Genomic DNA, 24823 nt, shown 5'->3' on the forward strand with positions numbered 1-24823 from the left:
TGAAGTCCGATCACTGCCCGACCGGCTAAGCCATATCACCCAAAAGTATGAGGGCTGACATAGAAATACAACACCACCTGATCTCTGCACGTTCAGTTAAGCTGTCTCACCACAATGTCGTATAGGTCAACATGGTCCTTGCTAGCTATCAATGCATCCCAATCAAGGGGAATAATCTCACTATGATATAAGAGGAACTTGTCATTCAAACAATCCCTATACTGGCACGTGTAATTTCACGTTTGGGCATTTATAACCCAGCCTTCCTCGATGACCTGAGGATACTCCCAAAAACTTTTATCATATAAAAGAATTACATTTGTTTCATAGGTTTTCATACTTTCTTTCATTTCATTGGCACTCTTGGCCACACATGTAAGTCATCATTCTTCGCACGATGGCCTCTTTTCATACTTCATGCTTTTCATGCTTTCATTTGACATAGACTATAAAATATTTAAATAAGAGCATACTAATTTGCAATAATAATTTTCAATCGGAACAACAATCAACTCATAAGTCCTTGGATAAGCTAACCATAGAAGCAGACAATAATGATAGAGAATGGAACTTGATCAAACCATAATCGAAGATTACAAGAATTTTGAGGAACCCGATTCCATGGAAAGAGTTTAGCCAACATACCTCGTGTGAACTTTTCTTTGGATTACTACAATGTTTGAAGACTCAAAGCAAATTCAGTCTATAGGAAGATGATAAAAATTGAATCATAATTAGAATGATTTTCATAATATATGCCTCTTGAAAATTTCGTCAAATACATACTATGCAAGATCAATTACACGGCTCTATAATGGTAATCCTTTCTTCCCTCAACCAATCTGAACTACCTCGTGTGAGCTTTTCTTAGGATTACTACAATATTTCAAGACTCCTAGCGAATTCAGTCTATAGGAAGATGATAAAAATTGAATCATAATTAGAAGGATTGTCCTGATATATGCCTCTTGAAAATTTCGTCAAATACCTACTATGTAAGATCGATTACGCGGCTCTACAATGGTAATCCCTTCTTCCCTCAACCAATCTCAACAAGAATCTACTCGTAATAGTGCAACAACCCTACATACCACCTCTTATTGGCACATGCATGGCCTAACTCCTACTCTACAACTTACTTAGACCGATAAGAACTTGCCTGAATGCTTAGGACTAGGACTTACCTGGATAGTTGATGGCCTAGTGAGTGGCTTCCTTGATTCTTCAAGATTAATCAAGAATGGATAGGTAGTATGGTTGGAGGTTCTTCTTCTCTCTCTAAAATACTCCCCATATTTCTAGAACAACTGATTTTTGCCATAAAAATTACCTCAATGCATTTTAATAAAAATAAGGTTGGGTTATAAAATACATAAAATAGACCCTCCAAACCCAATGTGCGATTGCAGAAGGAACCGTAAAATAGGTCGGTTGTCCGTGAAGTCATCCTCCAAAACTAGGCTGGCCTGCCCCAATCTACGGCAGATTTGCAGTCCGCAGATTAGTTATGCGGCCGCATAATGCACTGCAAAATCTCCCTCTAGAATTCTCATCTTGATTCTGCGATGGATGTGTTGCGCACGAAGCGGTGATGCTGTCGCATATTGGACCACGATGACCTACAAAATTAAGTTTCACTTGGTTCACTATGCGACGGATATACGGCCAGTGGAACAGTTATGCGGTTGCATAATGGATCGCAAAAATATCATGTTTTGCAAAAAATTCCATTAACTCCACAATGCGTTGCACAATCCAAAAAGTTTGTACTGTATGTACAACCTTCATACACATTCACCTACTTTTGCACCATAAAATCTTAAATTCATTGGCAAAAGTTCATGGGCCCTTACAGTTATATTGCTGTAATTCCAGCTCATTTTAATTTAATTTAACTTGGGGCAGCCACACTTGTTATAGTTAAGAATTCATGGGCTATGCCTTCGAGGCTAATTCCATACCGTTCATGAGACATATGTACATGCTTATAGATATGGTATAGAGTGACTAAGGTACATGTAAAGGTGGCATCTTTTTATAAGTATATTAGTGCTTCTATAAATTCTTTCATCTCCCACATGTTACTTTGTGACTTACCTACTCAATACATTCTTCCATACTGACGTCCCCACTGGGAATGCTACATTTCATGTTGCAGGCACAGATACTCAAGCTAGTAGACCTCTACTAGAGTAGGGCACAAGGCGTACCGAGTCATGTATGTACATTTTGGTATTAAATAAGGATTAAGGGTAAGGTGGGTGATGACGTCCAAATCCACTCCTCACAGATTAAGCGGGCATGGTCGCATGCAATATAATATACTTAATTATGAATTGGGTTCGAATCCCACACCAAAATAATATGTAGGCGATTGGGCAAGTAAGAGAATTATTGCTTATTATGCTCAGACAAACACTAATAATGGTTTTGAGAAAATATTATAACTAATGCGAAAATTTAAACTAACCTATAAAACAAGTAAAATGATCAACGACTACAAGCATAGATACAAGGGGAATTACACTCAAGTAACAATCTAATGTATTTCACCATTTTATAAATATGAGCGAGTTTGTATTAATTAGCCTCAGATAATAATTCTATATTAGCTTCTTCTAAACACCAAAAAGACTTCCTAATTGAATTATCCCTATATCAATTAAGAGAATAAAGTACACCCGAATTTGGCTAAAAGTAGTTAAATCCTATCCCTAGGTAGAATCTATAAAATGAGGGTCAACGCCTCAAGTTCTTGTTAATTAAGCTTTCCAAACCCTGAGTTTGCCTTTTCCAAATTTAAACCAAAGTAAATGGGTGAGTTCTAGGTTTAGCTAATCCCTTAAGAAACATTAAAGAACAAGAATGTACGCGGCAAAATCAGAGGACTTGATTTCTCGCTCTCAAGTCACTTCACAAGAATGCCTCGACACCCCGAGGACAGGAAGCCACGACCGAGTTCCCGATTTCGGGGCTCATCGAGGCCCGACTCAGAGAATACGGAGATCGAAGCCAGGACAGAAGGGGAAGTTCCCAAGGCACACGGTTAAGTATGACAGGGCCGGCCTATCTAGAGTCCATGCTGAGGCATCACGTCAAGCCATCCCATCTCCATACTTTGTAATTAATGCCCATGTATTTGTAGCCGAGTTCCCCTCTTATATAAAAGGGGCTCACGCTACCTTGTGAAGGGATGATATTGCTCCATTTTCTCCACAAGTGCAATAATATCTCTCTCTCTCTCTCTCTCTTTTCTTTCAAACTTACTTGTTCTCACTGGCCCGAGGCCACCTTATATCCCTCGTTCTCTTACTTGTTCTTCGTTATATAGATTGGTATTGTCTGTAAAGAGCCTTGTTTAATTATATCTCCAACTGTTATTTCGTTCCCGACTATCCCCGATAGCCCAAACTCGACCCCAACATCGACCCCAAGGTCCCCCTCGACCAAACCTGCACCCGGGCAGCAGGCCCTTCAGTTCGATTACTATCTCGCTCTATCTTGCATTTCATCATTAAACTCCATATTATTAGCATCAACTGCTCTAACAACTAGCTCAGGAATAGATCATATATTATTAGAATCCCATTTACAAATTTAATTGTTGTTACCATTTTCACGGTAAATAGTTTGGTGCCCACCGTGGGGCTAAAAATAATAGTGATTATTTTATTGCTGGTTTCATTGCACAAATACACATTATCTTTCACACTTTTTCTTGTCCAAATATCTCTTGATTTCAGGTCAAAATGTTTGGCTCGGTATACAGAGTCGAGAATGACTACCCCGAAAATCACAGCGGAAACAGTGAGGCTGTTCCGGTGGTTGGCACAATGCCGCGGAACCCCTATAACACATCTGGGATAATTCCAGCAGATGCAGGTTCGCGAGGCGCGCAGCAGGTCGATGATGCCTCGCACACTGATGGGAGCATTCAGCATATCGACCAACAGGAAGCCCAACAAACCCCGGCTCGGAAAACACAAGAAGTTAATATTCATGAAATTTTTGAAATATTGCAGGCACAGCAGTTGGCTATCGCCCAGTTGCAGATCCATCTGGGGATTCCCAGCAGAATAGCGCTGGAAACGTCTCCTTGCGCCGAACAAGTACCCAAAAGATCAAGCAACAACATATCGATAATAGACCCTGCCACAATGAACACGGTGGGGGATCTCTCCAAGAGAATTGAGTCAGGTTCGTGGAGGTTCATGCAACAGTTATCTCCCGGGGAAGCGGTCCCGGAACCCGCTTCACGAAAATCTGGAACGCCGGAACTCCCTAGATGCGACAGGACCTCGGATCCCAACGAGCGCACCACCGCTTACACATGCGCGAAAAAAGGCAGCGACCTTCAAGATGATGAGTTTGAGCCCGTCTCGTTGAATAAGTTTGGTGAAACACTCTCGAAAGAAACCATGATGTGGTGCCGCAGCCTAGCGCCTGACCTCACAAACTCGCTTACCATATTAGTAGATCCCTCTGCAGGAGCACACACCGATGCCATCGAAGCAGTAACGGAAGATCCCAACACATCTAAGGCCAAACAAAGAGAGAGGGAAACACCACAGGAAGTTGCGCCTCCTTCCCTGATAGGACGAATGAGATCGCTCCCAGTTTCTGATGACTGGGCAACCCAGGCCTTCGCCTGAAGTTTAAACAAAACATTCCCGACGGCTCCAGGTCATTTCAGACGAAGATTAATCATATACCCAGCTGAGACCTGGTCGGATGCCCATACCCAACACCGGCCACGAATCAGGGCCATGGACAACCGTTCGGGAGCCTCTACGGGCCCGGTATACTTGTGTAAGCTCCCAACAAAGAAACTAATGCCAAACAGATAGAGGTATTATCTATGCGCTACGAATTGGAGTAATGCCACATGATGCAACCTACCTCGCAATGGTAGGAAAATATTTCGAGGGCAACATCCTCAAGGAACCTTCAGTGGAACCAGATCTGACGAGGCACAGCCGGAGAGGAATCCTGCCTAGCAGAGTACGGTTTCAACATGGCTATACCAAATATTATGATCACCATAAGCAAAACCAGGGACGTTGAGCGACTCAGGCCCGTTCGACCAAGACCTTTTCGAAGGAACCACAACCCGGCACGGGAACCGCAGGGCGCGCGCGACCACGGGGTCAAATATGGCCACCGGCTTAGAAGGATGACAGCCGTGCTACTCAATAAAAATCACCGCCGAGTACCATCGAGCGATCAGGCTCGAGTCCATCCCCAAGGGAGGAAGGCAACCGGGAAGGATGAAGCGAACAAGCCACGACGTATTACCACAACATTGAATGAGCGACGACACCCTCCGAGGACTCATAAAATGGAAAGTGAAAATGTTCGCCGTCAGGGAAAAACGGGTCCAGGGAAATATTCCGGAGGACACCCTTACATCCAGGGAAAAGGGGCACCGAGACTCCGCCTTAGCGTCACATTGACGCATTGGTAACCCTCTCCCTTATTTGATTTATCTTAAATAAAACATGTGTTCATGAATTCAGGTGGTACGGTCACGTACAACAACGATGTCGAACAAAGTCAGTGGGGCGGTCTGGACTAACGGACCAAATCGCTCCCGCATCCCGAATACCTAGCGAATTCCAAATGACAAATCGCCACAAAGACCATTCTCTTGATATAGCCCGTCTGAGCTCGGGTCGAGACGTCGAGCTCTGTACCATCGGAGGAGGCGCAAAGCACGGACGACACACCACCCGAAGACAGTGTCAGCCTCATTCCGCCAAAAGCATGAAACCCCTCGCAAAGGGCAGAACTAAAATAAGTCGACAGAGAGCAATACACGATGAGAGGAAATTCTTCACAATGTGGCGCGTCACCGGCATTAATGCCCCACCCTCGGAAGGATCAAAGGGTAAGAAAACCACATCTTCGGCCAAGCCTGATAAGACACAGTGGATGGTTGTATGGGGACTCATGCCTCGAAAAGGTAGGAACATACCAAATCTCAAAGCATCGCCTACACATCCCGCGGTGAGGAAGAACTTCTTTACTCCCTTGTTATTTTTGCAATGACCTGTATGCAGACAACTGGACAGGACATTCGGAAGTTCTAACTCTACCCGGAGATCCCTAGGCTCTAAAAAAGGGTCCGCCGTGCTCTTTCCTCTCAATCGAACTCCTGCCCCAAAGAGGGCCTCGTCAGCAAGATTATTAGCGGGGCAGCGCACCTCCAGAAGAGGATCCAATAAGGTTGCAGGCCTTCTTCTACAGTCCAACGACTAGTGGTGATCTTCTTCTAAGGGCACCGTCCCCTCGGTAGGACCGGGAAATGGCAGACTAAATCTCAATAGGGAATTATGTACCGGATCGAATGGTCCGAGAAGCTGAGCCCGCGCGGGCCGAGCTCACGACAATGAAACAATGTATGTCTACACTAAGCAATAAAAGGATATCTTTTCAACACCTTATTCTCTAAACAAGGAAATCTCAAGTATACCTCCGACAGGGGCCTCTCCACCAAACGCGTCCCGAGATACTCGGAGACTTAGCATCAACAATCCAACACCCGCACGACCCCAGGGTCAGAACTCCGGGCTCATAAAACCCCTACAAGGCAACTTCGAGCTCACAAAAAGCGGTCTTCAAACTTTATAAAATTTGATGACTCGGAGACTGTCATTCATCGCTATGTGCTGGAAAACCAAAAATTATAAGACCCCTAGCGGGCAGACTCGGCGTAACCAGATCTATTCTACATTACAACAAAAACTGTAAGACCTCAACAGGCATGACAAAAATTGTAAGACCTTAACAGGCATGACAAAAACTGTAAGACCTCAACAGGAATGAAAATTCCGAAGTTTAGGCTATACGTCGCATTTGTAAGAGTCCCGAAAGGGCATACCCTCGATGTAGACGCCTGAACTACCACTTGGGATCAAAAATGGCTCCGGCTAAACACATATGACTATGGTCAAAACGGCTGATACAGGCAAACTAATGCGACTCGGGGACGCCCGACCGTCGCTAAACAAAAATCGCAGGCCACTACTTCGAATATACTTCGAAAAGAACCGGTTAAAACAGGCTTCCCTCACCAGGCAAAAATGAGCTTCGACCATGTCATCTCCAAATCACAAGGCTTCAATCTACTCAACCTACGAGCTATGAACCTTCCGAGGTGCTCAAACATTGCCGATAATGACTTAAAGTCGAGGTTCTTCTAGAATCAACGACGGGTCAGGCAAAACTATTTCAACAGACCTTCACGAGTGGAAAACAAAGCCTACAAAAAGCCCACAGGCAAAACAGTGTAAGAGCCATTATCGCCAGCCAAACGAGCCTCTGAGCCACACACTAAAAGGTCTCTACGACCAAACATTGTAAGAGCTATTGTCGCCAGCTTGAAAATTGACAACTTGAGGATTAAAATGATCCTGAATCGTAACCTGATTCGGAGACCCGATCCAAAATAGTTAACTATGCAAGCCTCCAGGCCATTTATTAAAAGGTCTCAATGACCGAAACAACACAAGAGGCACTATCGCCAGTTTGAAAATCAAAAGTACTTAAGGGTCAATTAATGCTCGAGTAGCAACGCGACTCGGAGACTGGAGCCGAAATAGTTAAACTACAAGCGTCAATCGCCAGCCGAGCGAGCCTCCGGGCCACCAACCTATAAGGTTACTTCGACCCAAAGCACAAAAGGCCATCATCGTTCGCCCATGTAGGAAGGAAAAAAAAAGGGTCAATTAAAGCTAGAGTCACAACGCGAATTGGAGAGTGGACCCGAAATAGTTGAAACAACAAAATGTCGGAGGGCGAGAAATGAAGGCCACCATTATCTGCCCATGCAGGCAGGAAAAACATAAGGGTCAATTAGAGCTCGAGTTGCAACGCGACTCGGAGACTGGACCCAAAATAGTTGAAATAACAAAATGCCCTAGGGCGAGAAATGAAGGCCACCATTATCCCCTCATGCAGGCAGGAAAGAACTTTAGGGCCGAGTGAAGCTCGAATCGCAATGTGACTCAAAGACTGGACCCGAAATAGTTGAAACAACAAAACGATCGAGGGTGAGAAATGAAGGCCACCATTATCCGCCCATGCAGGTAGGAAAGAACTTGAGGGCCGATTGAAGCTCGAATCGCAATGCGACTCGGAGATTGGACCCAAAGTAGTCGAAACGACAAATGCCCAAGGGCAAGATATAGGAGCAATAACTACCTGCCCACACGGGCATAGAGGATTTAAAGGCAGGCAAGCTCGAGTCAAGGCCTGACTCGGAGACTGAGCCTGAAAAGCTAGGCAAAACGGAGACCTCGACGCCTACTCTTGTCAAGGATCACACTTAAATGTTTCTAGGCCTGCCCGATAAGTTCCGGACCTATGAGGATCCCGCCAAACTCCGAAACTAGCCAGCCAATACAGAAATATATGCAGAAGAAATAAAGCTTCAAGTTTCCGCTTATCTTTCATACGCAGAAAAGGCGTACTCTCCATCTACAGACATGCTCTACATATGTCAAATACAAAGCGGGAAAACGGAGAAACCTACACCCTGCTCCAAAGGGCTACAGCTTGCTGGGTTCACTCCTCACGTCGTCAGCAAGAAGTGACCGCGCGTCACGCTTGTCCGCCCTCACTCAAGACAATTCCTCCGAGAGAACGAAGCCTCTCGCACCGACCTCCTCCAGTACCTCTCTTCGGGATCTACAACAAACATATTTCTCGGTCCTCTTCTCCCGGTCGAGGGCTCACTTCATCTTGGCTTGAGCATGCCTAATGTCTTATACGAATCGCTATCTTCTAATTAACCTTGGTTCGACTTAGTGCCGCTTCAGCCTGGGCATCAATTATCTCAGCCCTGATCTTCGAGAGATCAGATTCAAGTTTCCCGATCATATCTACTTGAACTTTGGCATTGTCACGAGCCAAGCAGAGTTGGGCTTCAAAGGCAGGGACCTTGGCCGAGGTGCCTGTCTCCTCTAAAGATTGAGCTTGCACCTGAGCCCTTAGCTTGCCACAAACAGGCGGCCGATGTCACCCTTGAGGTATTCCAAGGACTCTGTCTTTTTCTACAGCTAATATAACAAAAAGTGGGGGTTAACCTTAAGGTCCCAAGGGAGCAAAGCACGAGCTGCAAAAAGTTACCTACTCCATCAAATAGCTCTCGTAATTCGAGCTCCAGTACACCTCATATCGCTAATGCAACAACTCAACCTCCTTCTCCTCGCTAAGTAGCCTAATGGACTCGCCCTAGTCTAGAGGTTTCTGAAGCCTGACCACTTGATGTAGCAGCTCAGACATAAGCCTATCACAGGCCTGCACAATGAAAGCTCAATAGGGGGAGGAGGATGCAGAATACAGTAAGACTGCACCTAAACTCACCACGAAGTGAAGCCGACAGACTTCCTCGAAGACAGAACATACTCCTGTTGATCCTGCCTCTTCATTCCCAGAAGAACCGACCTCAGGCAAAACATATTCACTCAGAGGAACCGCCACCCGGGAATCAGATACTCCGGGAGTAGCAGACTCGGACGATGCCCTCTCCTCGAAGACACGAGCCCGTTCGACCACACTGCGGGTACCAATCCCATTTATTACCATCGCCCCTTGGCTTGGAGGCCGACGCCTTTTCCTCCCCTTTGGAAGAGCACTGCATCATCCCGAAGAACCGCCCGATACCTGCGAACGGCAAAGCCAGTACAAAAGAAAGGAGGGAAATGTTACTTCAAATATACGAATGGCAAGGCAAAGGCAGCGTGCGTGCATACCTTGGTATTTCGCTCGCCATATGGCATGAAATATAGCTCGCCACCGACGCTCATTGTAGGTCAAATGGGTTACCAGCCTCCGGACCCAGCCGGGAAGGTCAAGGACTTCGCCCGGCGTCCATGAAGTTTCTGCAACAAGGGAGAAAACACTATTATTCAACTAATTTTTGCTATAGGCAAAATCTGAAAAAGCACCAGACGCTTCGCTCACGTGCATAATTCCACCCTTCGGGAAATGGCAAAAGCTCCATAGGGATAATGTCGACCGTCCAGACCCGGATAAACCAACTAGCCCACTCTCGATCCCCATCCTCTTCGTCGTCAACTACAAAGGGTATGGACGAACGACACCTCAGGGTTAGCAGGCCCTGGTGATGAAAGGGTCGGTATAGCCTAACGAGATGGTTAAGCATGAATTCAAGACCAGCCTTCTTCGCAAAGAACCTCATCACCAACACCACCCGCCAAAACGACAGATGTATCTGCGCCAAAGTAACCCGATACTTCAAGCAAAAATCAAGCACAACCCTATCAAGGGGACCAAATGCAAAAGGATATAGGTATATGCTCAAGAATCAATCAGTAAAGTCCATAATACTCTTATCTAGGGGAAGCACCTACAGCGCTATCCCCTCGCTCCATCCACAGTATTTTCTCACCGTCTCCAGATGTTCCCCTCTTATCAAAGACACCGTCTTTAGAGCGAACTCCTGCGGTTCTTGAGCACCGCGAGAAGCACTCCCCACTCTCTGCCGGCCCGGCCCCGAAGTGGTTTCCATGACTATGGTAAAACTAACAAATTAGAGCAAGGGCGTGCGCCAACACTTTTTGTGCCTGAAGAAATAAAGAACCTATGCCAAAGTAGAAGGGCAGCTATCTAAAAATACTGAGGCCTTGCGAAGAAGTTGAAGCCGCCCCACATATGTGTGATAAGAAGCGACGACTCACCTACCCGGAGTGAGCCCCAGAAAACCTACAGCCTCGATGCAGATCGACGGGGTGATACCCGATCCCGAAAGCATCCTTCTATGAGAAGCCAAGATTCGAGGAATCGTCCGTATTATCTCCAATCTCAAGGTAGCACTCTACCCCGAGGATCCCCACCAAAAATAAGTCGGACTTCGGGAAGCTTTTGATGCCATCACTCAACACGAGGCAATACCTGATCTCATGGTTCCCTTTCTAAAAAGAGGAATAAGCACAGGAAGCTCCGATCATGAAAGCTCCACGAAGGTCCGAGGCAGCGCCCAAGTTCGGGAAACTCCTCAACAGAAGTTTATCCTATACATTTTAAGAAGGCTATCTGCATCAAGATCAAAAGGGACCCCCAAGTACCCAAAGCTGACCTTCATTCAGGATAACATTCTCGAAGGCCCCAAAATTTGGCATGTTATCCCCATACAACTCAGAGGGCCCCGACAGCCCGGTCCTATTAGGTCAATTCAGGATTGGTCCGAGGTAAGAAGATGGGTTCGGAAGGGAGCCATGTTGATTGGTAGAGGATTGGAAAGAGCGCTCATGCCCAAGTTAAATGTCAGTGGTCAAAAATAAAGGAAGACATTCAAAAAACCTCAAAGGGCACGAGAACATGCAATTACATAGCAAGAATCGAAAGCAGAAGTCAATGAAGTTCATTCATATTCATAATGATCCATGTACAATAGCCCTCGGGGGGTCCTTACATATAATTACAAAAGCCTACTGAGATCTACAAGAGGAACAGAAGGATGTACATGTGATGAAACATGAGGGCCCGGTCCACCCTCGAAGATCCATCTCCGGTATCAGCATCCTCGAGCGCCGCTCCCTCGAGCACGCATCCTCAAGGGTGGTTCCTTTGACCTCCACCTCCTCTAGGTTCCCAGCTCAATCCCCTAAGGGATTCCCACCAGAGAAGATGAAGAAAAGGAAAGGAGGGGACGTAGAGGAGGTAGAGAAAAGAGACATGGACCACCAAAGCCAAAGGTTAAAGATTTGGCGGGCCTCAGCCTCAACAGCCGGTAGTGCCACTTTATCCCTTGGGAAAGAAAAAACCCTAGGGATGAAGTGTCACACCAGGCCTGGGTAGGAGAGTGAGAAGCGGTGCATAATCCGAACGACTGCCTACATGAGGGGGAAACCGACTCCCCATCCGTCATCACCTCAGGCTAACAGTAGCAGCAAAGGCCAGCATATCGACGACCACAACAATAACGGGACAACACAATTATGCTCGACAAAGGGAAGTCCCGGTAAAGGGCTACAACATGATCTAAGGGAGCTTCACCAAATGGCCTTGAGGCCATGAGCCCCAAGCATGATGTTCAAGGATAGAAGAAGATGATAAGAAGGAATGGGCAAATAAGCCAACAAAAGCACTAGGATAGGAAAAACAACGCCAACACACTCCCATTTATAGGGGGTTACGACACGATCATCAAGGCTTTGAATGATTGACCGACTGACGTAGTTAATGTATCCTTGGAAGACCAAATCAATGGCGGTATCTTCACCTTGAAGAGCAGGAATCAGGAGTGCATTGAATGAAGTCGAAAATTCATGAACCCGCGGATGCCCCGGTTTCCACAAAGCTCGCGCCAGGAGTCGCATCATCGGTATGACATTGCCGTAAGGAGCTCGAGGAGTCAATTGTCAGAATCATTTCCCATCACTTCGCTCAGGGAAACACGGAGACTATCTGTACTCGGCAAAATCAGAGGACTTGATTTCTCTCTCTCAAGTCACTTCGCAAGAATGCCTCGAGACCCTGAGGACAAGAAGCCGCGACTGAGTTCCCGATCACAGGTCTCGTCGAGGCCTGACTCAGAGAAGACAGAGATAGAAGCCAGGATAGAAGGGGAAGTTCCCAAGGCACATGGCTAAGTCTGAGAGGGCCGGCCTATCTAGAGTCCATGATGAGGCATCATGTCAAGACATCCCATCTCCATACTTTGTAATTAATGCCCATGTACTTGTAGTGGAGTTCCCCTCTTATATAAAGGGGGCTCACGCTACCTTGTGAAGGGCTGATGTTGCTCCATTTTCTTCACAAGTGCAATAGCATCTCTCTCTCTCTCTCTTTTCTTTCTAACTTACTTGTTCTCACTGGCCCGAAGCCACCTTATATCCCTCGTTCTCTTACTTGTTCGTCGTTATATAGCTTGGTATTGGCCATAAATAGCCTTGATTAATTATTTCTCCAACTGTTATTCCATTCCCGACTATCCCTGATAGCCCAAACTCGACCCCGAGGTCCCCCTCGACCAAACCTGCACCCGGGCAGTAGGCCCTTCGATTCGATTACTATCTCATTCTATCATGCATTTCATCATTAAACTCCATATTATTAGCATCAACTGCTCTAACAACTATCTCGGGAATAGATAACGTATTTTTAGAATCCCATTTATAAATTTAATTGTTGTTACCATTTTCACGGTAAACAAAGAATAATTAAAAAAATAATAACTCACTCCATAATTAATAAAAATCATTTAATACATAAGCATAACAATAGATTTAATCCAAACTTCAATAAGGAATATTTCCATAAACAAGATTCAAGTTTTGAAATAAATACTGCACATTTAGATATTCAATACATAGCAAGTTATTGAAGAAATGAGCAAAGGATTGAGATATTCTCAACCAAAGTCTTCAAATCTTCAACCCCCAAGTGTGGTGTAAGAAACCCTAGCTCCCAAAATTTTATATTTAGTCAATAAGACCAAAGATTATGCCAATGATCTTTTCCAAATGAGATGGGTCGAGTATTAAATTGTTAGGGAGCCAAAAATGTGAAATGTCAATTCTTTCTAGATTCTACCAAGTTAGTATGCTACGCGACCGTGCAAAAAAGCACGACGATTGCGGTGAACAACTTTTGCAGTGCGTCTCTATCACAAAAAGAGCCATTTTTTCGCGGAGAATACTTGGCCAGATTGACCGACCATCCAACTATGTCTTCGCGATCAGCAGAAACTTATCGCGGTTCACTTCTTTCCACAGATATGTGATCACTGACGAAGCTCCATGTTCTCGAAAGGCACTCGACCAGCATTTGCCCAAACATCCCTTAAATACATTCACATTCCAACAGACGCGTTCGCAATAGTCGTTTTCCTTGAAGTTCGTGACTGAAAAGAGAAATAACTGGCAATAGTTAATTATTTCCATTTTAACTTTTTTTCTTTTGTATCTTCCCTAAATCACATAATACCTGAAATATGCCAATAAACCTTAACAAATTCTTTAGTTTCTCAATAAAATCATCTATTGGTCTAAGTATAAAAAAAAAGTTGGTAAATTATTAAATTATCAAACTCCAAAAATTAAACTATTGCTTGTCCTCAAGCAAGTAAACAACTAAGAAAATCCTTCAATAGAATCATAACTTAAGGTCCATGGTACCCCAACATCATATCAAGTCAAAAAGGTTCAAATTAAACACAATCTAGCGACTTTGGTTGGTAGCAATAATTAATCCAAAGCATATGAATCACTAACTTCTCACAAATTTCATTTCAATTCAAGTGCTCAAACACCATGTTAATTAAAGTAGCAATCAAGTCAAGACACTAAAACTTCAAAATTTTCCTATTGATCACATAACAACTTTCTTTGATTCGTTTGTCTCAATTGGAAAAAGAAATAATTTCACAACTCAAACTTTCATGTGCCCTCATAATAAGAAGAGAATCCCACAAATATTACAAGTATTTCAAAATAAAAGTGGGATGTCAAATTGGAATAATTTAGATCTCTCTCCCACAAAAAAGTCAAATGCTCAAAAGTGGTACCATATGCTTTTCCTTTGTGTAGATCTCCACTAATGTAGTTACACCTAATTCAAAATCAATTTGCACATAATAGTTACAACGAAGGATTTTGGATAAGGGTAAGATAACATTTTGGGTAAAAACCTACAACCTTCCCTTAGCATTTCATCACATAAAGTTTAATCACATTTCCTTTCTCTCTTCATATCTTCCACCCTATGTCTCTGATAACAACAAGGTCGAGAATCCAAAGTAGAGTAAGAATATTAAAAGTAAATACGGAAGCATAAAAATAAGAAATTCAACGGCTAGAATTAATGTACAGAAAATAAAGGATATGGAAAAACTGTCACACCCCGAACTTGGGGGCAAGACCAGCACTCGGTGCCTCACTTAACCTAGCGTACCAACCTGCCATTGAGGGACTCTAAACATACAATGTCATACTTTGGCCATGGGACCACATTTTAAGATAATTTGCAAAGCAAAATATAAACCTAAACAGAAACTAGCTTTGACTAAACCTCAATATAAAGCTCGGCCGATAAGGCCGTCATAACTACTACAGTGACAAACTAACAAAATATACATACAAGGCCCACAAACCAACATACTGCACTAACTGACAGGATATGTCTACAATCCTCTACTGATGGATGTACTGTGGTTGAAATAGGGCCCTAACATATCCATAATATATATATATATATATATATATATGTACTCAAAACCCTAGACCAACAACTCTGAAGGACGTGGAGCTTACTGATCAAGCTGATCACTGACATCACCTATGGAAGAGGTCTACCAGGTTGTCTATCGAAACCTGCATGCATGAAATACAACGTCCCCAGGAATGGGACATCGGTACAAAATAATGTACCGAGCATGTAAGGCAATAGAATAACTGAAAGCTAAAACTAAACTGATAATATAATAACTGAAAGTAACTGGGAGTCAAAGATAATCTGGAGATATACTTACCTGCTGATACTCACTCAACTCTCTTAGTATAGTAAGTAAAATAGTTGTACGACCCTATAGGGCTCGAAACGCGTAACTGCTCTGCCATAGTCGCTCATAGGTGCTCGGTCATAGTAATCTCTGTATCTCGGCCATTCTGGGCTTGATCATAGGTGCTCGACCACAAATAGCTCGACATATAACTTACCATCTGATTAGAGGTTGCCCAATAGGAGCCTACCCATCGATTATATCTCGATGGTGGTGAAAATACTGTAATACTGTATATATATAGACCTTTTTTGTCTCTTGGAAGAAGAAAATGCTTAATTAAATATAAAGTCCCGATAAGGGATAATACTATAACTTATGGGACTAGGATAATGTACATAAGTTCAGGAATACGAACTTCTCTTTATATCTCGCTATCAAACTCATGTAGTTACGGGATCATGCCAAAATGAAGGAAAGGTGTAGCCTTAACATACCTTATCACAATCTTTTAAATCACCAAGTTAAAATTGCCTATTCACACTTAAATCAACAACAACAATAAAAATACTATCATTAAGTTTCGAAAGGGACAACTATCGCACAACGAACGACAAGCTTATTTTGTATTAAAAGGGCAACATCTCCCCTATAATATTTACTTCCTCCAAATTCAAGATGACACCAACAATACACAACAATAATAAAATATATAAATTATTTTCCAATCGTATATACACAACAAAATGCTACAAAACAACCCAACACACCCCAATCTCTTTATACTCAAAACGACCACTGTAGTAGTGTCAAACAACTCGAAAATGTTACGATGAATGACCAGACCACAACCTTGCATTTATGTGGTGTTTCTACACACCGTTTATCCTCCAAAACTCCCTAAAATAGTAGCAAAATACTCAATCTAACAGCAATACAAAACAGTCTGCTACAAGTGAATAACTCGAACTCACGACTTCCGATCACTGTCCCGTGAGTTCTTAAAATTATAGAACGACTTTGCATAAATCTCCATCAGAAAAAATGGATGAAAGAAAGCGTTAAACTTACCTTATTTGTTTAATAACTCAGCTCATATATTGGTTCTTCAAACTCTATGTTTTACCTCCAAATAGAACTTGAAAATGAGAGAAAATCAATTAGGGTTTGTGAGCAATTTTTGGGAGGATGTTTGAAGGAGTTTAGGTCATTATTGTTCCCTATTATCATTTTATTATATGAAGGAAATAGGACTTTAATATGTCTCTTTGGACGACCCAAACTGGTCCATTTTTGGACATATATAATCCTCTCATTTAAGCAAGTAGGTGACACACCTACTTGTCACCTAGCAGTCTGTGCAGTCTCACAAAAATGCATATATCTCTTTACTCTGATGTCTTAATCACAAAAAGTTTAATGTGTTAGAAAATACACTCATATATCTTCAATTTTATGGGTGTAACACCCCATAACTCTAAGTATATTGGGAGAAAATTGCAGTTACATTTGACCCAAATTTTAGTAAAACTTATGTACGTAACAAGTGATGACTTTCATCGACTTTTGTTCCACAACTCGCTTGACCTCAAAACATAACAAATGACTATAATAAAACTAAAATAAATCATATCATAACCCTCTTATCATATTAAGAATCCTAGTCTCACCCTAAAGGTACATGTTATAATATTCCAAACTTGTCGACTTTCGATGAAATATTATTTTCTTCAATTCCTTTAGCTTCTGAATCTTCCAACTCTCTTTGTACTTCTTATTCATGTTCTTCAATATTTATAACCTATGAGGTAGCATGATAACTTACTTCATATACTTTCAAAAAGGATCTCATTTTTCATCTTTCATTAGATTGCTTGCGACGTACTCTTACGTACAAAAATATGGGGTGTAACATTACTCCCCCCTTAGGAAAATTTGTCCTCGAATGTTTACTCTTAGAGACTTGGGAAAATTTTGCTAGAGTCTCCTCCGCACACGAGACTAAAACCAACATGCATGTAGCCAGAAAACATATTATACATGCCACACATGGCCAATGTCTATAAATAGCAACGCTTGGCCTTACACGCCCGTAAATCATAAATACTGAAAGTCAAAAATAAGAGTTTACCTGATGGCCTACTAGCCTGAATAGAGTTGTGCTGAGGTATCCTATCTCAAGCCATATCGTCAGTTTGAAATAAATGGGGATATTTAGATTTCATTTCTTCCTCCACTTCCCACGTCATCTCTTCCACGTTCTTGCTCCTCCATAAAACTTTCACGGAGGCTACCTCCTTATTTCGTAGCTTGCAGATTTGTTGGTCTAGGATGGCAACGGGAACTTCCTCGTATGATAAGTCCCCAATGATATGTACATCATCAATAGGCACCACTCGGATAGGATCGCCAATGCACTTCCATAACATAGATATGTGAAAAACCAGATGGATACACTCTAATCTTGAGGGAAGGTCTAACTTATATGCTACTCGGACCACTCTTCGAATAATCCTATAAGGCCCAATATACCGTGGGCTAAGCTTTCCTTTATTGCCAAACCTCATCATGCCCTTCATAGGCGACACCTTTAAGAACACCCAGTCATCAACCCTAAACTCTAAGTCTCGTCGCCGCATGTCAGAATATGGCTTATGGCGACTTTGAGTTATCAAGAGTCGCTCCTGGATAAGCTTTACTTTCTCTACGGCCTGCTGAACCAAGTTTGGCCCATGTAACCCAGATTATCCAACATCAAACTACCCTATAGGAGATCTGTACTTACGCCCATACAAAGCCTCATACGGAGCTACCTGGATAATGGAGTGGTAACTATTATTATATGCAAACTCGATAAGAGGTAGATATTCATCGGAACATATTTTAAAATCCAACACACATGCTCGTAACATATTGTTGAGCGTTTGAATTGTGCGCCGAGTTGTCCATCAGTATGTGGATGAAAAGCTATGCTGAGATTCACCTGAGTCCCTAGACCTCTCTAAAATGACCTCCGGAAATATGCTATAAAACGGGCCCTACAGTCAGATATAATAGATATTCTTACTCTGTGTAGCCACACTATCTCCTTAATATATAATTTCTCATAATGTTCGGCAGTATATATAGATCTGACTGGTAGGAAATGGCTAATTTCGTGAGCCTATCGACTATCACCCATATAGAATCAAACTTGCTATGAGAACGATGCTAACCTGTGACAAAGTCCATGTTTATCGCCTCCTATTTCCACGTCGGAATCTCTATAGTCTGCATTACTCCTCCGGGCTTCTAGTGCTCTACCTTCACCTGGTAGCAACTAGGACACTAGACGACAAACTCATCAATGTTCTTCTTCATATCGTTCCACCAGTACATATCCTTATTGTCATGATACATCTTCGTCGTCCCAGGATGAAAGGAGTACCACAAATAATATGCCTCTGACATAATCCTATCTCGTAGCCCTGCTACATCTGGAACATACAGATGACCCCTATATCTGAGAACCCCATCTCCCTTGAGCTCTAACAACGTCTTCTTCTAATGCGGAACTCGCTCTCTCAACTCGACCAACTCTGGGTCCTCGTAATGCCTTTTCTTGACTTCAGCTATGAGAGATGATTTTGTAGTATTTTGGAGTACAACTCCACCATTGTAGGAATCTACTAACCGAACCCCCAAACAAGCCAATTGATGAATATCTCTAGCTAATTGTCTTTTCTCAGCCTCTACATGTGCTAAGCTACCCATAGATCGGCAACTCAAGGATTCTACTACAACATTAGCTTTCCCTGGATGGTAGAGAATGTGAACATCATAATCTTTCAATAGCTCTAGCCATCACCTTTGTTGCGTCTCTTTTGCAAATTCAACTCTTTTTTCTTGAAGATATATTGTAGGCTTTTATGATCTATAAATACATCAACATGAATACCATATAAATAATGCCGCCATATCTTAAGTGCATGTACAACCACAGCTAACTCGAGGTCGTGGGTCGGATAATTCCTCTCATGCTTCCTTAACTGCCTTGAAGCATATGCAATTACCTTCCTATGTTGCATTAGGACACATCTTAACCCGATACTTGCGGCATCAGAATACATGGCATAACCTTGTGGACCCTCTGGAAGTGTTAGAACTGGCACTGAGGTCATCCTATTCTTAAGCTCTTGGAAACTCTTCTCGCAAGCCTCTGTCTACTGAAACTTAGCTACTTTTTTAGTAAGCTTCGCCAATGGTGATGAAAGGGAAGAAAAACCCTCTATGAACCTCCGGTAGTATCCAACTAAGCCTAGAAAGCTACGAACCTCTGTCAGAGTGGTAAGTCTAGGCCAGGATTTCACGACCTCAATCTTCTGAGTGTCTACCTTTATACCTTCATCGAACACAATATGCCCCAAGAATGATATAGACTCCAACCAGAACTCATATTTAGAAAACTTAGCATACAACTTACGATCACATAGAGTTTGGAGTACCGCTCGCAGGTGGTCTGCATGCTCCTCCTTTGAACGTGAATAAACTAGAATATCATCAATAAATACTATCACGAACAAATCTAAAAATTGCCAGAATAGGCTATTCATCAAGTACATAAATATGGTGGCTGCATTGGTCAACTAGAAGGACATGATAAGGAACTCGAAGTGGCCATATCGAGTCCAAAAGGCTATCTTCGAAATATCTTTCTCCCGAACTCTGACCTGGTGGTACCCTGACCTCAAATTTATCTTTGAAAAGCATCTAGACCCGTACAACTGATCAAACAAGTCATCGATCCTTGGAAGTAGATACTTATTCTTAATAGTTACCTTGTTCAACTACCTATAATCAATACACATCCTCAGTGAGCCATCTTTCTTTCGCACAAACCATAACGGTGCACCCCAATGTGAGGTACTGGGCCTGATAAAACCTTTCTCAAGAAAATCTTTTAACCGCTCCTTCAACTCCTTTAATTCGGCAGGTGACATTCTATACGGAGGGATGTATATTGGTTGAGTTACCGGAAGCAAACCGATGCTAAAATCAATCTCTCGCTTTGGAGGAATACCTGGAAGCTCATCTGGAAACACACTTCATACTCTTTGACTACTGGAATAGACTGAAGTGTAGATATGTAAGCCTCTACATCTGTAACTCGCACAATATGATAAACGTACCCTTTTACGATCATTTTCCTTATCTTCAGATAGGAAATAAACCTACCTCTGGGTATCGCTGTATTACCTATCCATTTAAGGACTGGCTCACCTGGAAATTGAAATCAAGCTGCCTTTGCTCGACAATCAACTGTGGCATAGCAAGTTGTCATCCAGTCCATGCCTATGATAGTATCAAAATCCATCATCTCTAGCTCAACTAGGTCGGCTGAGGTTTGACGATTACAAACTATCACTGTACAACCTTGGTAAACCCATCTAGCAATAATTGATTCTCTGACCGGTGTAGATACCGCAAAAGGATCACTTAGTATTTCAGGCATTATACCAAACTTCCCCGCGACAAATGGGATAATATACGATAAAATAGATCCTGGGTTTATAAAGGCATAAGCATCGTGAGAGAAAATGGTCAATATACATGTCACAATGTCTGGTGAAGACTCCTGGACCTGTCGACCCGCTAAACCATTGATATGGTTTTGGTTACCACCTGAATTGGAACTTATACCTCTGCCTTGATATCTACCATCCAAAGACTGAGACTCGCACCCTGAAGGATGCACAGACATAGATGATCCTGTTGCAGAACTCGTTGGTTGTGCCATACCCCCAGAATCTCTATTTGGGCAATCTCGCATTATATGCCCCAGATGCCCAGATGTATAACAAGCATCAGAACCTACTCGACATTGGCCCAAGTGTCCTCTACCACATATGTCACACTGCGGTAGAAATGACCATGCCTGCCCTGAACCTCATTGTCTCTGCAAACCCGACGCCTGTGAGCTCTCACCTGGAAAATCTCATCCTCTTACACTGCCCTTGCTTAGTCCTCTGTATACCCTATTGCCAATGCCTACCACTTTCTACATTCTAGGCAAATGCCTGAATCCGGGAGATATCCATACTATCCTACAATGCAATAGTTGCACATGCCTCGGTCAACTCCGAGGCCAACCCTTCTATAAACTTGTGGATCTTGTCCTACATAGTAGCAACTATGGATGGAACATATCTGGCCAATGAGTCAAAACTGAGACTATACTCTCGAACACTTATATTTGACCTACTCGAGGGCTAGAAACGGATCTACTCAAAGCTGTCGGATCTCCCGTGGTAAGTACTGGTCAAGGAAGGTATCTGAAAATTTTTCCTAAATAGCTGGAGGTGAATCAAGTCCCCTAGACCTCTCCAATCATTCGTACCAAAGGATGGCTATATCTCAGAGTCAAAAAGCTGCTAGCTCAACTGCCTCTTTCTCTATTGCATGCATAACCCGAAAGATCCTATGAAGCTAATTTATAAAATCCTACGGGTCCTTCCTCTGATCTGTCCCCGTGAACTCTGAGGGACTCAAAGCAATAAACTCTCGGACCCTTGTACTCCCAGACTCGTCAAAAGACCCGGCACTAGATGATGCCCTAGACTATTACTGGGTAGCTACCAACTGTCTCAACAAATACACCACTCTCCTCAAGTCTTAATCTGATAGAAGTGGAGGGGGAACTAGATGTGCGGTATCCCTAGGAATATCCTCAGGTGATGGAGGAGCTGGTAATGCCTGAGTAAGTATCTCTCCCTGGGCCTCAGACTGGGCCACATCTATTGGGGGTACCCTAATGGTCCCCTCACTTGCTGTTGTATCTCTCCTCTGGCTAGCCGTAGTCTTTCTAGTCACCGTCCTCTATGTATGCAAATACCAATAAGTTTAACTCAAATTTCCTATAACTCAGTTCTATAGCATGATTTAGAATTGAAAGAAGGGTAACCAACTCCCAAATTCCCTGTAGTTCCCGTTTTATATAATGTGGTGCACAACACATCTATAAAACAAAACCCTACAAGACATGCCTTGTAAACTCCTAGGACATAATTGCTCTGATACCAAGTTTGTCACGTCCCGAACCTGGGGGCGAGACCGGCACCCGGTGCCTCACTTAACCTAGCATACCAACTTGCGACTGAGGGACCCTAAACATACAATGTCATACTTTGGCCATGGGGCCACATTGCAAGACAATTTGCGAATAAAAATATAGAACTGAACGGAAACTAGCTTTGACTAAATCTAAATATAAAGATGGGCCGACAAGGCCGTCATAACTACTACAGCTGAGAAAACAAACAAAATATACATACAAGGCCTAAAAGCCCAACATACTGCACTAACTGTTAGGATATGTCTACAAGTCTCTACTGATGGATGTACTACGGTCAAAATAGGGCCCCAATCTACCCATATTATATATACATATATACACAATTTTTACTCAAAACGCTAGACTCGGTAACTTTGAAGGATGTGGAGCTTACCGATCAAGCTGATCACGACAGTACCTACGGAGGAGTTCTACCAGGCTGTCTCTCAGTATAGTAAGTAAAATAGTTGTCCGGCCTATAAGGCTTGGAACGTGTAACTGCTTTGTTGTAGTAGTCTCGCTCATAGGCGCTCAACCATACTAGGCTCTATATCTCAGCCGTTTTGTGCTTGCTCATAGGCGCTCGGCCACACTTGGCTTGGTATATAACTTACCATTTTATCAGGGGTTGTCCAATAAGGCCCTGCCCATCGATTATAGCTTGATGGTGGTGAAAATATTATAATGCTATATATATATATATATAAAGAGAGAGAGAGAGAGGGAGAGAGAGAGAAAGAGACCCTCTACTCACTTGGAAGAAGACAATATTTAACATAATATAAATTTCCGATAAGGGAGAATACTGTAACTTATGAGACTAGGATAATGTACATAAGTTCAGGAATACAAATTTCTCTTTATGTATCGTTAAGAAACTCATGTAGTTACAGGATCATGCCAAAATGAAGGAAAGTTGTTGCCTTAACATACCTTATCAGAATCTTTTCAACACCATGTTGAACTCGCCTATTCGCATCTTAATCTGCAACAATTATAATAATACTATCATTAAGTTACGAAAGGTACAATTATCACACAATAAACGACAAGCTTATTTTGTATTAAAATGGGCAGCATCTCCCCAATAATCCTTACTTCCTCCAAATTCAAGATAAAACCAAAAACACAAGAACACAACAACAACAAAAAAAATATACATTATTTTCCAACCTTTTATACACCACAAAATACAAGAAAACATCCCAACACACCCCAATCTCTTCATACACAAAACGACCACCGTAGTAGTGTCAAACAACATGAAAATGTTACGACGAACGACATGCCCACCACCCTGCATTTATATGGTGTTTCTGCACACCCTTTATCCTCCAAACCCCCCTAAAACAGTAGCAAAATAGTAATTCCAATAGCAACACAAAACAGTCCGCTACAAGTGAATAACTCGAACGCACAACTTTTGATCACTGTCTCGTAGTTCTTACAATTATAGAACGACTTTCCATACATCTCCAGAAGAAAAAAAGGATGAAGGATAGCAGTAAACTTACCTTATTTGTTGAATAACTCAGTTCCTGTCTTGGTTCTTCAAACTCTAGGTTTTACCTCTAACTAGAACTTGAAAAAGAGAGTAAATCAATTAGGGTTTGTGGGCAATTTTTAGGAGGATGTTTGTAGGGGTTTAGGTCTGGTTATTGTTCCCTATTATCAGTGTATTATATGAAGGAAATAGTCCTTTAAAAGGTCTCTTGGGACGAGCTGAACTGGCCCATATTTGGACATATATAATCCTCTCATTTAAGCAAGTAGGTGACACACCTACTTGTCACCTAACAGTTTGTGTAGTCGCGCAAAAATTCATATATAACTCCACTCCATTGTCTTTTTGACAAACGGTTTAATGCTTTAGAAAATATACTCATATATCTTCAATTTGATGGTTGGAACACCCCGTAACACTAAGTATATTGGGAGAAAATCGCAGTTATATTTGACCCAAATTTCAGTAAAACTTATTAATGTAACATGTGATAACTTTCATCGACTTTTGTGCCATAACTCGCTTGACCTCAAAAATTAACACATGACTATAATAAAACTAAAATAAATCATATCATAACCCTCTTATCATGTTAAGAATCCTAGTCTCACCCCAACGGTACATGTTATAATATTCCAAACTTGTTGACTTTTGATGAAATATTATTTTCATCAATTCCTTTAGCTTTTGAACCTTCCAGCCCTCTTTGTACCCGTTGTTCATGATCTTCAGTATTTGTAACCTCCAAGGTAGCATGATAACT

Source organism: Nicotiana tabacum, chromosome 11, assembly GCF_000715075.1.
Source record: "Nicotiana tabacum cultivar K326 chromosome 11, ASM71507v2, whole genome shotgun sequence".
Taxonomy (NCBI): domain Eukaryota; kingdom Viridiplantae; phylum Streptophyta; class Magnoliopsida; order Solanales; family Solanaceae; genus Nicotiana; species Nicotiana tabacum.